The sequence below is a fragment of the Phyllobates terribilis genome, unplaced genomic scaffold (assembly GCF_046119375.1).
Source record: "Phyllobates terribilis strain yellow unplaced genomic scaffold, ASM4611937v1 Scaffold_136__1_contigs__length_4911898, whole genome shotgun sequence".
Taxonomy (NCBI): Eukaryota; Metazoa; Chordata; class Amphibia; order Anura; family Dendrobatidae; genus Phyllobates; species Phyllobates terribilis.
The window spans coordinates 812,601-828,310 of record NW_027362896.1 but is presented as its reverse complement, the minus strand read 5'-3'; the positions used below and the strand labels follow the sequence as shown (position 1 = coordinate 828,310).

At 49.3% G+C, this 15,710-nt stretch overlaps 1 pseudogene; it reads left to right on the top strand.

The window, feature by feature from the left end:
- LOC141204939 (uncharacterized) overlaps positions 1-15,710 on the top strand; it is a 163,045-nt pseudogene that overhangs the window by 56,089 nt on the left and 91,246 nt on the right.

Below are 15,710 nucleotides of genomic sequence, written 5' to 3'. Positions count from 1 at the left end.
TTATGTCTTGAGTCATAGTTTCATTACACTTCGATTTGTATAGAGAAATGTTATAAAATATAAGGCATTGATATTGAAAAATAATAAAATCAGATTTATTCTTGGCAGATGACTGTGGTGTCAAACCAGATACCTATGAAAAGCGTGCCATTATTCCAGCTATACCTCCAGCCCTTCAGAGCAAAAATCAATCATCTGAGCCTTTTCAATCCGTCATCTATTTGGATTCATCACAGACTGTTAAGCAAAATGAAAGCCAGAGAAAGGATTTCGAACATCAAATAATTCCCACAGAGAAGAAACCATTTTCATGTTCAGAATGTGGGAAATGTTTTAAACATAAATCTAAATTGCTGACACATCAGAGAATTCACACAGGAGAAAAGCCGTTTTCATGTTCAGAATGTGGGAAATGTTTTAGGCAGAAATCACATTTCCTTATGCATCAGAAAATTCACACGGGGGAGAAGCCATATTCATGTTCAGAATGTGGGAAATGTTTTAGGCAGAAATCAGATCTTCTTAAACATCAGAGAATTCACACAGGACAGAAGCCTTTTTCATGTCCAGAATGCGAGAAATGTTTTAACCACAAATCAGATCTTTTTAAACATCAGAGAACTCACACAGGGGAGAAGCCTTTTTACTGTTCAGAATGTGGGAAATGTTTTACCCAGAAATGGATTCTTGTTGTACATCAAAGAACTCACACAGGAGAGAAGCCATATTCATGTTCAGAATGTGGGAAATGTTATAGTTTGAATTCAAAACTTGTTACACATCAGAGAACTCATACAGGGGAGAAACCATTTTTATGTTCAGAATGTGGGAAACGTTATTCCCGGGAATCATATCTTCTTCATCATCTAAAAACTCATGTAGGGATATAGCAATTTTCTATAGTTCCATTTACAAATTAAAGTCACAGTTTTAGAAGAGAAAGGAAAACAATTTTCAGCACTAAATGATGATTAGGAAACAGAGATGAGCGAATCTTCCATTAGTCTCGTGTCATGAAAACCACTAACGCTGCCACCAATCCTGGACCTAAGGTCGTGGGAACAGCAGAGGCCTCTGGCCTACAAGTGATTGCAAAGCAAACTTCACAGCACACTACATATGGACTTGGACACTGCTTGTTTGGGAGGTGCCAGGGCGTGGAGAAGCAGCAGATTGCCGACGGCTACTGCCTTGGGCACCATACACTGCCACCATTTTACAACGCCATCAAGATGCCTTTACTGGGCAACACACTGGTACACATTCATACCCAGCATTCCCAAGCTCCCGAACAGTTCACTACTTGCAATCTGGCTACCAGGTAACACAACCAAGCTATTTTCTCTCCCGAGACGATGGATACTTTAAAGCAACAAAAAAACAAATTTATTAAATGTTAAATTTAATATCCAAAAGAAGCACAGTGCTTAAAAAAGTTACAAATCAAGCAATAACAAAAAGTCATACGTAAAACAGTCAAAAAGAATAAATAAACCTTACATGACTGGACCATGAGATTTATTTGCTGGGAAGATACCACTGAAAAGGTTGTTGTACTGAACGTATGTGGTTCTTCTGTATCTGACCTTGATATACGGTAAAAGAGATGTTATAAAGGTTCTCGTCAGACTCCTCACTCCCCCTTCCACTGAGGTAAGAGGGAGACTGTGTAACGGGACGGGTGGTGGAACCACTGTGCCGTGGTGCGAGGATTGCTTGGAGGGGAAACCACTGAATAGCCTCCAGACCATCTGGCCGAGGCCACTTTAGAACGGTAGACACCTTTTCGGGATCCATTTTCAAGCCAGTCTCCGAGATTATGTACCCTAGAAATGGAACAGAAGTCTGCTCAAAAATGCACTTTTTGAATTTGGAATACAGACTGCTCTTCCTAAGTCACTGCAGAACCTGGCTAACATCTCAACGGTGTGAGAGCAGTTCAGGAGAAAACACCAGGATATCGTCCAGGAACACTACTAGACACGCGTAGAGAAGGTCCCGGTAGATGTCATTCACCAGCTCTTGAAAGACTGCTGGTGCGTTGCAGAGTCCAAACGGCATTACACGATACTCATAGTGACCATCCCGAGTATTGAATGCTGTCTTCCATTCATCTCTCTGGTGAATTCGGATCAGATTGTACGCCCCTCGAAGGTCGAGTTTAGTGAAGACTCTAGAGCCTTTAAGGCGATCGCACAGCTCGGAGATGAGAGGCAAAGGGTACTTATTCTTTATAGTTATTTGATTCAGTCCCCAATAGTCGATACAGGACTGAATAAAACCGTCCTTGACGAAGAAGAATCCTGCACTAGCTGGAGAGGTGGATTTCTGGATAAATCATTAGACAGTCTAAAGAAAGCATGGAGAAAAGGGAATAGGGCAGTTGAAAAAAATTTGTCTCAGAAAACGGGAATCAGTTAGGCATTTCGGATTGGAAAATGGCTTGGATGAAGTTTGGAGAAGCGACTGAGTTCATTTGAACAATAAAGGGATTGACATAGGGTCATCAGCATTGTGGAGAGGCATTGAACGGGTGAATTTTATAAAAGGAAGGGGGGTCTCAAGTACTTAAGGTGTAAAGTACTCTCGTGGTGGCGTGCGTAGGATCCTTGAACATGGCTGTAAATTGGTATGGGAGTGTCCACAGGACATGGATCTCTCGGTTATATGTGTGGTATTGGGGTCTGGTGAATTGCGGGACTTACGACAAAGGAATGCAGAGTCCCGGGTGTGGCAGTTTCAAACCATTGCGGGACTTAAGACAAAGGAATGCCGAGTCCTGGGTGTGGCGGTTTCAAACCGTTTTGAACCCCCCGGGTTTGGGGGGTTCGTGGTGCAACCGAGCTCGTAGTCCGTGGCTGGGAGCAAGTGGATCACCAGACCCTTCTTAGATTCAAGGACCTTACAGTGTGTTTATGTATATATATACAACACGTTTATTATTGCGTTAATAAAGGCTACTGCGCCAATTACATCCAAGCCATGGTGTCTGTCGTAATTGGGGGAGGGGGGAGGGTTAGAAGTAAGATGGGTAGGGGCCAACTCACCTGGAATTGACGATACTAACGTCAAGAAAAGGCTGGAGCAATGGCCTAGGCCAAAAGGGTTGGAAGCCGGCATGACAGGCCACCGGGTGAGTGGCCTGGTCTTTCTTCCCATCTTCAGGACACGACACAAGTCCCACCCACCCTCCCTAGTGATTGGTAGATCTCACATGTCACAGTGGCAATTGCCTATGACGGGCAGCTCAACCAGAGTACGAAAAATGCTTTGCTTTGTATTAGCCATTTGTGTACACTATGGCTTAAAAAAAAAAAAACTGTGCCAAGCCTGAAATCGTTATGATAAGCACCCTTCTAGGCCCAGGGGAAGGGCAGTCTATCAGCCATGGTTCCATGGAGGTTTCCACCACATGGGGTTTTTCCTCTCTTGAGCGCTGTAGGACGACTCCTTGTGAGTCGGAGGTGTGCCCGGGCTGCTCCTAGTGGGCAGGCTTGCGTAGATTCCTTGAACATGGTTATAAATTGGTATGGGAGTGTCCATAGGACATAGATCCCTCAGTTATATGTGTGGTATTGGGGTCTGGTGAATTGCGGGACTTACGACAAAGGAACGTTGAGTCCCGGGTGTTGGGGTTTCAAACCGTTTTGACCCCCCGGGTTTGGGAAGTTCGTGGGGCTCCTGAGCTGTTAGTGTGTGGCTGAAAACAAGTGGAGTTGTGTCATTGGGATCACCAGACCCTTCTTAGATTCAAGGACCTTACCGCATCTTTATGTATGTATGTATTGTAATGCAGCGGCATTACTATAATGGTCCAGGGTGTGTTTTGGCTGACCGTGTACCTCCCCCTCAGGTGACAGATCACATGACTGTGACATCAGCACAGGTCCTATTTGCACTGGAAGACATATAAACCCTGGTAGTTTTGAAACAGGTGTGTGAAAAGGCGTGAGGCCTGATCCCTGTGTCTGGGACACCATTAGCCTGGTGAGGCAAGAGGCTAGATCCCTGTGTTTGGGACGCTAGTAGCCCTGGAAGGCACGTGGCTTGCAGACCACGGCTGGGGAGCCTTAAAGTTACAGCTGTGGCAGAACGGAGCTGAGAGAAGCAGCTAAGACCCGGCAAAGGTAAAAATGGTTCTTTATATGGACATTGATGCTGTACCTTGCTGAACTCTGTATCTGAAACCAAGCGGGCATAGCTGCCACTGAAAGGCTCTAGGATATTATGTGTGTAACATTCCTGCGAGCCACTGAGATGGACTATGTTATAAGCAGTTTATGACGTGTAATAAACTGCTGGACTTTAGTTTACTGGAAAACGTGGCTTGTGTGCTTTAATTGACCCGGTGAAGTGAGTGCCCCCCAACATGATCAATATCGCTACCTCACAGTATATATATTTATATTTATATATATATATATATATATATATATATATATATATATATATATAACACTGTTTGCCTGATTTTCTGTGCTCTCTTCATGGATCTATTGCTGCCTGACTTTGGACCTAGTTCTGACCATCAACTCCTTTGCTTTGATCCTCTATTCTCCTGGTATTTTGACTTCAGACCATAACCTGGCTTTGCTTTTATCTTTTCCCTTTTGCTTATGACATGCTTTCTGGATATCTGACCCCAGAACATTTGACTATCCTGCCGCACGGCTTGTCCATGAACGGTAACTAGTGTTACAGTATGCTTGGCATTATACTTTTTTTCCTGCCACCAATGGATCTAGTTCGTACTCTCCTGGCCAGATGGCGAATCTGACCCAGATGGTCCAGAATCTGGGCAAGAGCACCAGAAGCTAGAATCCTCACAGTCCCGGCAGCAGGGTTAGTTTTTTAGTACCATGGGTGCTTCCCAAAGCTATTTGCTACTGACCGTAGTTATGACTTCTGTACCCTCTGACATGCAGCAGTTGATCTGTCCCGAACTAATGGTGGCACTTCCGGATACATTTTCGGGGGAGAAAAACCAGTTTAGGATTTTCAGGGAGAGTTACAGATTGTTTTTTTACCTTACAACCCTGGTCTTCAGGGGATGAGAGTCACTGGGTGGGAATAATTGTCCGCTGGAGGTGCTTGAGCATTTTCTTTGTCCCCACAAGCAACACAACAATGTTCTGTTGACGCCTTTTTGACGCCTTAGGGATGATCTATGATGAACCTGATGTGGTGCAGGGCTCAGAGGCGGAGATCATGAACCAGAAACGGGGGCCGCACTGCTGAGGACTATAGTTCCCAGTTCCGCAATAGTCTTTTGAAGTGCTGGGGAATGATACAGCTCTCAGGTGCCAGTTCCACAGAGGTCTTTCTGATACACTTAAGGACGCTCTGGCTCTGCATACTCCACCCTGCTCCTTGGGGGGGGCCATGACCCATGCCATTCGTATGGATCGAAGAATTTGGGAGAGATGTGGTGAGCGACAGAGGGTTTCGGTCATTCCTCCAGAGTCCATCCACTTACCTGAGGTGGAACCTACGGAGGTTGGAGCTTCCATCTCTCCTGCCGTTGAGAGGAGATGTCGGCGTGTTCTCAGACTCCAACTTTATTGTGGTCGCACTGGACATTTCCCTTAGAACTGTGTAGCAAGCCCGCAAGCAAGCAGGCCAAAAGAGCTGACAGGAAACGTCTAAGTCTGGGTGATTGTTGAAGAGGTCACCCAGTCTTCCAGGTACCCTTTTACTCCTCAAACAAGATACTGTCAAACATAGAGCTACTTTTTAAAAACCAATGGTGATATGTGTTAGCTTTAATTAACTGTGGATCTGCTGCTAATTTCATTGATTCTGGACTGGTTCGGAAATTAGGGTTAGGGGCAGTTAGGTTGGAAAGACCTATTCAAATTTTTGCTATTGCCAAGACACCATTACTTTGGAATTTTCTCCATTTGGTTATGGTGGAGTTCACACTGATCGTGGGAACGCTTCACTCTGAGTCCATCTCCTGCTATGTGTTGGATAATTTACATGCTGGGTTAGTATTGGAGTTTCCATAGTTATGTATTCACAATCCTGTTATTAATTGATGTTGGAAGGATATTGTTAAATGGAGCCTCAATTGTTATAAGAAATGTCTTAGCTCTGTACAAATTTGCTCCGCTAGTCTGGAAGGTCTGCCGGGGTACCTGAATGATTTCGGAGATGTGGCGGAGGCGGAGATACTACCACCACATCGTTCTTAATGATTGTAGAATTGATTTGGCATTAATGCCAAGTTACCTAAAGCTTGCCTGTATAATTTTTTCGGTACCTTAATGTAACGGGTCTGGGAGGCGGAACCTCTGAGCTACTATACAAGGGGGCGGTCCTTGTAAGGGAGCGGGTGGCGACCAGGGTAGACGGGCAGGCAGTCACAGCAGGTGACTGGGACAGTCTCTGAATGAACGGACAGGAGGTCACGGCAAGTGACCGGAGCAGTCTCTGGATGAACGGGCAGGAGGTCACGGCAAGTGACCGGGGCAGTCTCTGGATGAACGGGCAGGAGGTCACGGCAAGTGACCGGGGCAGTCTCTGGATGAACGGGCAGGAGGTCACGGCAAGTGACCGGGGCAGTCTCTGGGTAAAGGATTGGTACGACCTGTGGCGGCAGATGATAGACGTGAGCTCCCAGGTGAGCAGGCGAGAGTCTCTGGACAGGCGGGTGGTCACAGCACGTGACGGCAGAGCCTCCTGGTAGGCTAGCAGACAGGCAGCAGATGAGCGCTCCCAGGTGAGCGGGCAAGCTGGTCCTTAGACAGACTGACAGGAGTTGGAAGGCAGACCGTCGGACCTCAGGCAAGCAGGCAGGTAGAAGATGTGCGCTCCCAGGTGAGCGGGCAGGCTGGTCCTTAGACTGACAGAAGTTGGAAGGCAGACCGTCGGACCTCAGGCTAGCAGGCAGGTAGCAGGATATCAGGCAGGAATTAGACAGCAGACTGGCAGGAATCTGGCAGGTATCTGGCAGGTAACTGGCAACGGGACCTGAGGGCTGAAGCAGAGTAGTGAACAGTGCTACAACATTGCTCGGGCACCTCCATTTTGGAGGAGGTGCCTTTTATATGGGAGGTCCTCCGGCAATTGGCCGGGGACTCCTTAGGACGGCGCGCGCGGTCCCTTTAAGAGAGGGGGAGCGCGCGCGCGCGCCCTAAGCGCACTGCCGGGGAAGGAGCGCGTGCCGGAAGCAGCGGGGAGAGAAGCGCTGGAGGACGCCGCGCCAGGAGCGGGGAGGTGAGAGGGACGGCGTCTCTGCCTAGAACGGGGCAGAGACGCCGATGCTACAGTACCCCCCCCTTTAGGCCCCCTCTTTTTTTGGTCAGAAAGAAATTTCTCAAGGAGAAGCGGGGCGTTGATGTTCTCCCTGGGTTCCCAAGTTCTCTCCTCAGGACCAAACCCCTTCCAATCTACCAGAAAAAAGGTTTTTCCTCTTACCCTCTTGGAGGCCAGAATACTCTCTACCTCAAAGATGTCATCAGCGGAAACCGGAGCAGGAGGGGCACCTGGATTTTTGGAAAAAAAGTTAAAGACAACGGGTTTGAGGAGAGATACGTGGAAGGAGTTGGGGATCCGTAGGGTGGCCGGGAGTTTTAATTTGTAGGCCACAGGGTTAATTTGCCTGAGGACTTCGAAGGGGCCGATGAATCGAGGACCCAACTTGTAGGAGGGTACTTTGAGCCGCACATGTTTGGATGAGAGCCAAACCTTGTCTCCCGGACGGAATTGGGGCGGATCCAGACGTCTCTTATCAGCATATCTCTTCATCCGCTCAGAGGAGAGAAGAAGAGCGGACCTGGTGCTCTCCCAAATAGTAGAAAATTCGCTGACAAGAGACTCCGCAGCAGGGTTGTCCACAGAAACGGAGACAGGAAGTGGAATCCGGGGATGTTGGCCACCGACTATAAAGAACGGGGATTTGGAAGAGGACTCGCTCTCATGGTTGTTATAAGAGAACTCGGCCCATGGTAGGAGATCCACCCAGTCCGAGTGGTGAGCATCAACGAAGTGCCGGAGGTAGCTGGACAAGATCTGATTGATCCGCTCCACTTGACCATTGGACTGAGGGTGGTAAGCGGAGGAGAAATCCAGGGTAATGTCCAGCAGCTTACATGTGGCTCTCCAGAAGCGAGAGGTGAACTGAACCCCACGATCCGACACGATGTGGAGGGGCAGACCATGGAGACGGAAGATGTGGCGGATAAAGTCTTTAGCCAGCTCGGGTGCAGACGGAAGACCAGGCAGGGGAATGAAGTGGGCCATCTTAGAAAAACGGTCAGCGACAACCCAAATAACAGTACAACCGGCAGAAACTGGAAGGTCGGTGATAAAGTCCATAGCGATGTGTTGCCAAGGAGCAGCAGGTACGGGAAGGGGCAGGAGATGGCCGGCAGGTAGATGTCGGGGAACTTTGTTACGGGCACAGGATGAACAGGCCGCGACGAAGTCTACCACGTCCTTACGCAGGGTAGGCCACCAGTAATGCCGGGTAATAAGTTGGAAGGTCTTCTTTTGGCCAGCATGGCCAGCTAGTTTAGAAGAATGTCCCCAGCGAAGAACCCTCTCCCGATCTGGCACAGCTACGAACGTCTTACCGGATGGAAGACGAGTCAGATCCAAGGGGGCCACATTCATCACCTTGGAGGAGTCGATGATGTGCGTAGGTTCCTCCTCTTGATCGGAGGACAGGAAGGACCGGGACAAGGCATCAGCTTTGACGTTCTTGTCCGCCGGACGGAAATGAAGAATGAAGTCGAAGCGGGCAAAAAACAACGACCACCGGGCCTGGCGAGGATTGAGTCTCTGGGCATTTTGGAGATATGCCAGGTTTTTGTGATCCGTGTAGATAATTACCGGGTAGAGAGCCCCTTCAAGCAGATAGCGCCACTCTCCCAGTGCCAATTTGATGGCTAGCAATTCCCGGTCTCCTATGGAGTAGTTGCGCTCCGACGAGGAGAAGATTTTGGAGAAGAAGCCGCACGTTACCATTCTCCCGGTAGAAGACTTCTGGGTGAGCACCGCTCCGGCTCCGGAGGAGGAGGCATCAACCTCCAGGTAGAATTGTTTATTACAGTCCGGACGGTGCAGGACGGGAGCAGAGGCGAAGGCTTTCTTTAGGGAAAGGAAGGCCTCCTCGGCTTCAGGCGACCATGTCCTGGGGTTAGCCCCCTTACGGGTAAGTGCAGATATGGGAGCAGTCCGAGACGAGAAGTGTGGGATGAAAAGACGATAATAATTAGCGAAGCCCAGGAATCGCTGTATCGCCTTCAAACCTTCAGGACGAGGCCATTTTAGAACGGAAGAGAGCTTCTCGGGATCCATTTGCAGACCTGTTTGGGAGATGACATAGCCCAAGAACGGAAGGGAGGTCTGATCGAAGAGGCACTTCTCGTATTTGGAGTAAAGGTGGTTCTGCCGAAGCCTAAGCAGGACCTGACGAACATCCCTCCGGTGTGTGGGGAGATCCGGAGAGAAGACCAAGATATCGTCCAGGTATACCACTACGCAGGAGTACAGGAGGTCACGGAAGATGTCGTTGACTAGTTCCTGAAAGACCGCGGGAGCATTACAGAGACCGAAGGGCATCACAAGGTACTCGTAGTGACCGTCCCGGGTATTGAATGCCGTCTTCCACTCGTCTCCTTGACGGATACGGACCAGATTATACGCTCCTCGTAGATCCAGCTTGGAGAAGATCCTGGCGCCCTTGAGACGGTTAAACAATTCGGAGATGAGTGGCAGGGGATATTTGTTTTTTACCGTGATGAGATTGAGTCCTCTGTAGTCAATACAGGGACGTAGCGAGCCGTCTTTCTTTTTGACAAAGAAGAATCCGGCTCCAGCCGGGGAGGTAGATTTTCGGATAAATCCCCTAGCCAGATTCTCTTCAATGTACTCAGACATGGCTCGAGTCTCGGCTGCAGACAACGGATAGATACGCCCACGGGGAGGAGTGGTGCCAGGTACCAGGTCGATCGGGCAATCGTATGGCCTATGGGGTGGCAACGTCTCAGCTTCCTTCTTACCGAAGACGTCCGCATAGGGCCAGTAGGGAGCCGGGAGACCAGGTAAGTTAGCTGGAGTAGGCTGAGGGCGAAGTGGACGGACCGGGACCAGGCAGGTCCTATGGCAGTCAGGACCCCATCGGAGTACTTCACCGGACCGCCAGTTCAATACGGGTTCATGTGTCTGGAGCCAAGGTAGACCTAGCAACAGGGAGTGAGAAAGTCCGGACAGCACATGGAATGAGATCTCCTCAGAGTGCAGCATTCCCACCTGCAGGGTTATGGGTTCGGTGACGAGCAGGATGGTCTCCGAGAGAAGTCTTCCATCCACGAAGGCGACTGACAATGGTTCAGCCAGGGACTTGGTGGGAATATGGTATCTCTCTACCAGAGACTGGGAGATGAGGTTTCCAGCAGCTCCAGAATCCAGATGGGCGAGTTCAAAGAGACGGTTTTCTCCCCAAGCAATAGAGACCGGTAAGGTCAGAGACGGAGAGGGCTTACTTTTGTCTAGGACGACCTCTCCGAGTGGTCCTAGACACTGGCGTTTCCCGGCTTTTCCGGGCAGGAACGGATGAAGTGCTTCATACTGCCACAATAGAAACAGCTTCCCTCAGCTCGGCGAGATTCTTGGCGAGAACCGACCATCTTGGTCTGGTCGACCTGCATAGGCTCAGGAGAGTGTAGCTGAGGAGAGACGGAGGGAGTGACGGGTTTCTGAAAAGAAGGAACTAGACGTGGAAACCTCCTCTCATGGGTGACCTCTTTGGCACGCTCCTGGAACCGCAGGTCAATCCGGGTGGCAAGAGTTATTAGGTCATCGAGAGTGGTAGGAATGTCCCGACCAGCAAGTTCATCTTTAATACGGCCGGACAGACCCTCCCAGAAGACGGAAACCAGAGCGTCATTATCCCAGGCCAGCTCCGAGGCAAGGGTACGGAACCGTATGGCATATTGGCCCACGGTGAGACTTCCCTGACGGAGGCGTAGCAGAGATGATGCGGATGAGGTCTTCCGTCCGGGTTCGTCGAAGACTTTCCGGAAAGCCGTGAGAAAGGCAGGCAAGTCGGACACCAGGGGGTCTCCTCTCTCCCATAGAGGATTTAGCCAGGCCAGGGCCTCTCCGGTGAGATGGGACATGATGAAGGCAATTTTGGCCCGGTCGGAGTTAAACTGGTGAGACAGGAGTTCAAAGTGCAGGGTGCACTGATTTATGAAGCCCCGAGCCTGGGCGGAGTCGCCTCCGAAACGAGGAGGTACAGAAAGCCGGGGTCCGGGGTAGGATACCATGTTATTAGTGGGCACTGGAGCTGCCGGATTGCGAGTCATGGCACTGGCGGTGGTTGCAGGCAGAGCAGTCAGAGTGTCCAGGCGAGAATTGACATTCCGCAGGTGACCCAGGATGGACTCCTGTTGGGACCTCTGACGGGACAGTTCATGACACAGGTCCGAGAGCGAGGGAGCTTGGGTGCCACCGGGTTCCATGGCCCGAGCAAACTGTAACGGGTCTGGGAGGCGGAACCTCTGAGCTACTATACAAGGGGGCGGTCCTTGTAAGGGAGCGGGTGGCGACCAGGGTAGACGGGCAGGCAGTCACAGCAGGTGACTGGGACAGTCTCTGAATGAACGGACAGGAGGTCACGGCAAGTGACCGGAGCAGTCTCTGGATGAACGGGCAGGAGGTCACGGCAAGTGACCGGGGCAGTCTCTGGATGAACGGGCAGGAGGTCACGGCAAGTGACCGGGGCAGTCTCTGGATGAACGGGCAGGAGGTCACGGCAAGTGACCGGGGCAGTCTCTGGGTAAAGGATTGGTACGACCTGTGGCGGCAGATGATAGACGTGAGCTCCCAGGTGAGCAGGCGAGAGTCTCTGGATAATCGGGTGGTCACAGCATGTGACGGCGGAGCCTCCAGGAAGACCAACAGACAGGTAGCAGATGAGCGCTCCCAGGTGAGCGGGCAGGAGTCTCTGGACAGGCGGGTGGTCACAGCACGTGACGGCAGAGCCTCCTGGTAGGCTAGCAGACAGGCAGCAGATGAGCGCTCCCAGGTGAGCGGGCAAGCTGGTCCTTAGACAGACTGACAGGAGTTGGAAGGCAGACCGTCGGACCTCAGGCAAGCAGGCAGGTAGAAGATGTGCGCTCCCAGGTGAGCGGGCAGGCTGGTCCTTAGACAGACTGACAGAAGTTGGAAGGCAGACCGTCGGACCTCAGGCTAGCAGGCAGGTAGCAGGATATCAGGCAGGAATTAGACAGCAGACTGGCAGGAATCTGGCAGGTATCTGGCAGGTAACTGGCAACGGGACCTGAGGGCTGAAGCAGAGTAGTGAACAGTGCTACAACATTGCTCGGGCACCTCCATTTTGGAGGAGGTGCCTTTTATATGGGAGGTCCTCCGGCAATTGGCCGGGGACTCCTTAGGACGGCGCGCGCGGTCCCTTTAAGAGAGGGGGAGCGCGCGCGCCCTAAGCACACTGCCGGGGAAGGAGCGCGTGCCGGAAGCAGTGGGGAGAGAAGTGCTGGAGGACGCCGCGCCAGGAGCGGGGAGGTGAGAGGGACGGCGTCTCTGCCTAGAACGGGGCAGAGACGCCGATGCTACACTTAACATACTGCCATGAGAGAATATGTAAATTAAAGTTTACGAAAGGGTCATAGTCATCCTTCCTCCCCTGTAACTGCTGGATTTTTCATTGCTAATAAGAAAGATGGTGGCCTCTGTTTTTGCCTCGATTTCCGGCTAAAAAATGATGGCTAAAAATACCTACCCACTTCCACTCTTCCCTGACCTATATAATCAGCTTATGAGGGCTAAGTGGTTGTCTAGGGTGACCCATCCGGGAGGGTGATGAATGGAAGATGGCATTTTTAACATTCAAAGGCCTTTTTGACGATCTTGTCATACCTTCTGGGTTAACCTATGCGCCAGCAGTATTTAAAATATTTTATGAACGATATCTTTTCTGATATTATTGGAAGGTTTATTGTGGTATAAATTGAAGATATTCTAATTTTTTTGTCCATTTTGTTTTACGAAAGCTTAGAGAGAATTCTTTATTTGTTAAATTTGGAAATATGTACCTTTTCTGTCCAAGAGATATCATTCCTGGGGTTCATTGTTGCGGCTGAAATTTTTAAGATAGATACTGGAAAGGTGCACAACATGATTGATTGGATTCAACCTCCTGACCTTAAGGCGCTACAATAGTTTTATAGGTTTTGCCAATTATGGCAGAAAATTTATTGGGGGTTTTTCACAGATTGTTAAACCTTTCACCGACCTCACATGCAAGGTGGCAGATCTTAAGTGTTGGTCGCCGGATGCTATTGGGACATTTGACAAATTGATCTCCGATCTCCAGGAACCGTTCATTGTGGAGGTGGATGCTTCAGAGATCAGAGTAGGGGCTATATAATGTCAAGGTTCCAAAACTTTGATTAACTTGCGACCATGAGCTTTTTTCTCTAGGAAACTTGTGTCTGCTGAGAGAAATTTTGATGTTGGGAATCGCCAGCTACTTGCGGTTAAATTAGCTTTTAATTAGCTTGAAATTTAATTTAATTAGCTTGAAGGATGGAGGCATTTTTGGAAGCGGGCAATTCATCAAGTCACGGTGGTGACTGATCATAAACATTTTGCCTATATTGAATCAACTAAATGGTCAACCCCCTAGACAGGCCAGATGATCCTTTTTCTTTTCTAGATTTAATTTTTGTATCACGGTCACGCCAGGATCTAAGGTTGTGAAGGCTGACGCTTTATCATGCAGCCTTGATTCAGTTTTTTTCCCCGGAACCTCCATCCTCCGTTGTTCATCAGGGTATGTGGTGTCTATGGTATCCTCGGAGTTGGATGCGGAGATCTGGCAACCCAGCCGTTGGCCCGGCAACCCAGCCTTTGGCCCCTTCTGCTACTCTTAAGTTCAAAATTATTTGTGCTATTCTAAGATTACGTCTATTGCAGGAGTTTTTATGAGACTGTGGGGACCCCCAACCAAACCCAGACGCTCTGCCCCCCTTTCCTGGACATTACAATAATGTAACTCTTACAACTGGATGGGTGAGGATCGGTCACAGCTTTATTAATTCTTTATACTCATTCCATTAGAAAGGCATTTTATTTCTAAAATAATTCAGCTTGTTGCAGCATGCCCTGTGTCTCCACACCGGCAAGTTGGCCAACAAGTGTAACTCTCCAACATGTCCTTTCTATTTCTAGGCCGCTGTGACTTGAAGAGTGTATGATTGTCCTTTTTTGCCATCTTCACACCAGGGAGGGTGGGTGGGACGTTCGACTCCGGGACCAACAGAGAAAGGAAGGAAGGTGGGATGCCTCGGTGTTTATGTATCCATGGGACGGCTTGTGGCAGCCGTCCCTTCCACTTAATTGGACCCTTCGGGGACTTCAGAATCACTGGTCAGTAAGGGGCAGCGAAGGGGGATCACCAATTGCTACGGCCCGGGGAGGGGCCACCACAGTCAGTGACTCCTTCCTTATTTAGTATAGAATCTACCATACTGTGGGGACCCCCAACCAAATCCCAACGCTCAGCCCCCCTACTGCCCCCCTTTCCTGGACATTACAATAATGTCACTCTTAAAACTGGATGGGTGAGGATCGGTCACAGCTTTATTAATTCTTTATACTCATTCCATTAGAAAGGCATTTTATTTCCAAATTAATTCAGCTTGTTGCAGCATGCCCTGTGTCTCCACACTGGCAAGTTGGCCAACAAATGTAACTCTCCAAAATGTACTTTCTATTTCCGGGCCACGGAGGATCCTGCGTACTCGTATGCAGGACTCTGACCCCCACCCATCATCATTAACGCTTGTTCCACTCCGTCCCGGAGTCCTGACAGGAATATGTCCAGTCCAATATCTGTTAAGTGAACACCGTCGGGCCGTATGAGGCCTGCTTTATCTCCTTCCAGTTCTCGGTGTCTTATCACTACGCCACCTCTTTAACAAATTTTGCCATCCGAATATTTATTACCCGCCTTGTCCGTTCGATGGCCGTGATGTCTCGAGCACCTCGCCATATCGCTCTCTGCACAATCTCAGACGATACTATAGATAGTTTGGTGAAAAATTCTGCGAAGCGCTCAGTGTCTAGTTTCATTATTGCCATTAGTTATGTGCTCTTGTAGTGACCTAGGTCATTTCCCTCGGCGTGTATAACTAATATGACCGGACCTCTTGCCTCTCTACCTATCTCAATTACCTTTTGTAGTACCTGTGGCCATCGCAGGCCTCTAATACCTCTCCAGTTGAAATATGTTATGAAACCCTAATTTCCTCCTGCCAGGGCGGACTTTCGCCCTTTTTTCTACCAGTATATGTACGAGTGGCCTATGAACCACATTGTTGGCTTAGCGTCACCTGTAAAAGAAACAAACCACGTTAGGATAACAAGTCCGGTCTTATGTATCTCGCAAAACACGCGGATTGCCATCTCCCTATCCTCTGCACTTCCGTTTCTGACAGTCCTGCTCTTGCTGCATCCGTGGCTGCGCCTATGCGAAATGAGTGTGTCCCGTAATCTTTAGGGTGGTACCCTGCGGATGTTAGGCATTTATTAAATATAGATTGGAACTGGTATCTAGATAATGGAGTTCCGTCAATGTGTGATAGGAAGAAATTACTTTGTGGCCTGATGGCTGTATATGTTTTTACTATTATTACCGGACACAGTGTACCGTTAGTGGGTTGTAAAAGCACCCAAGT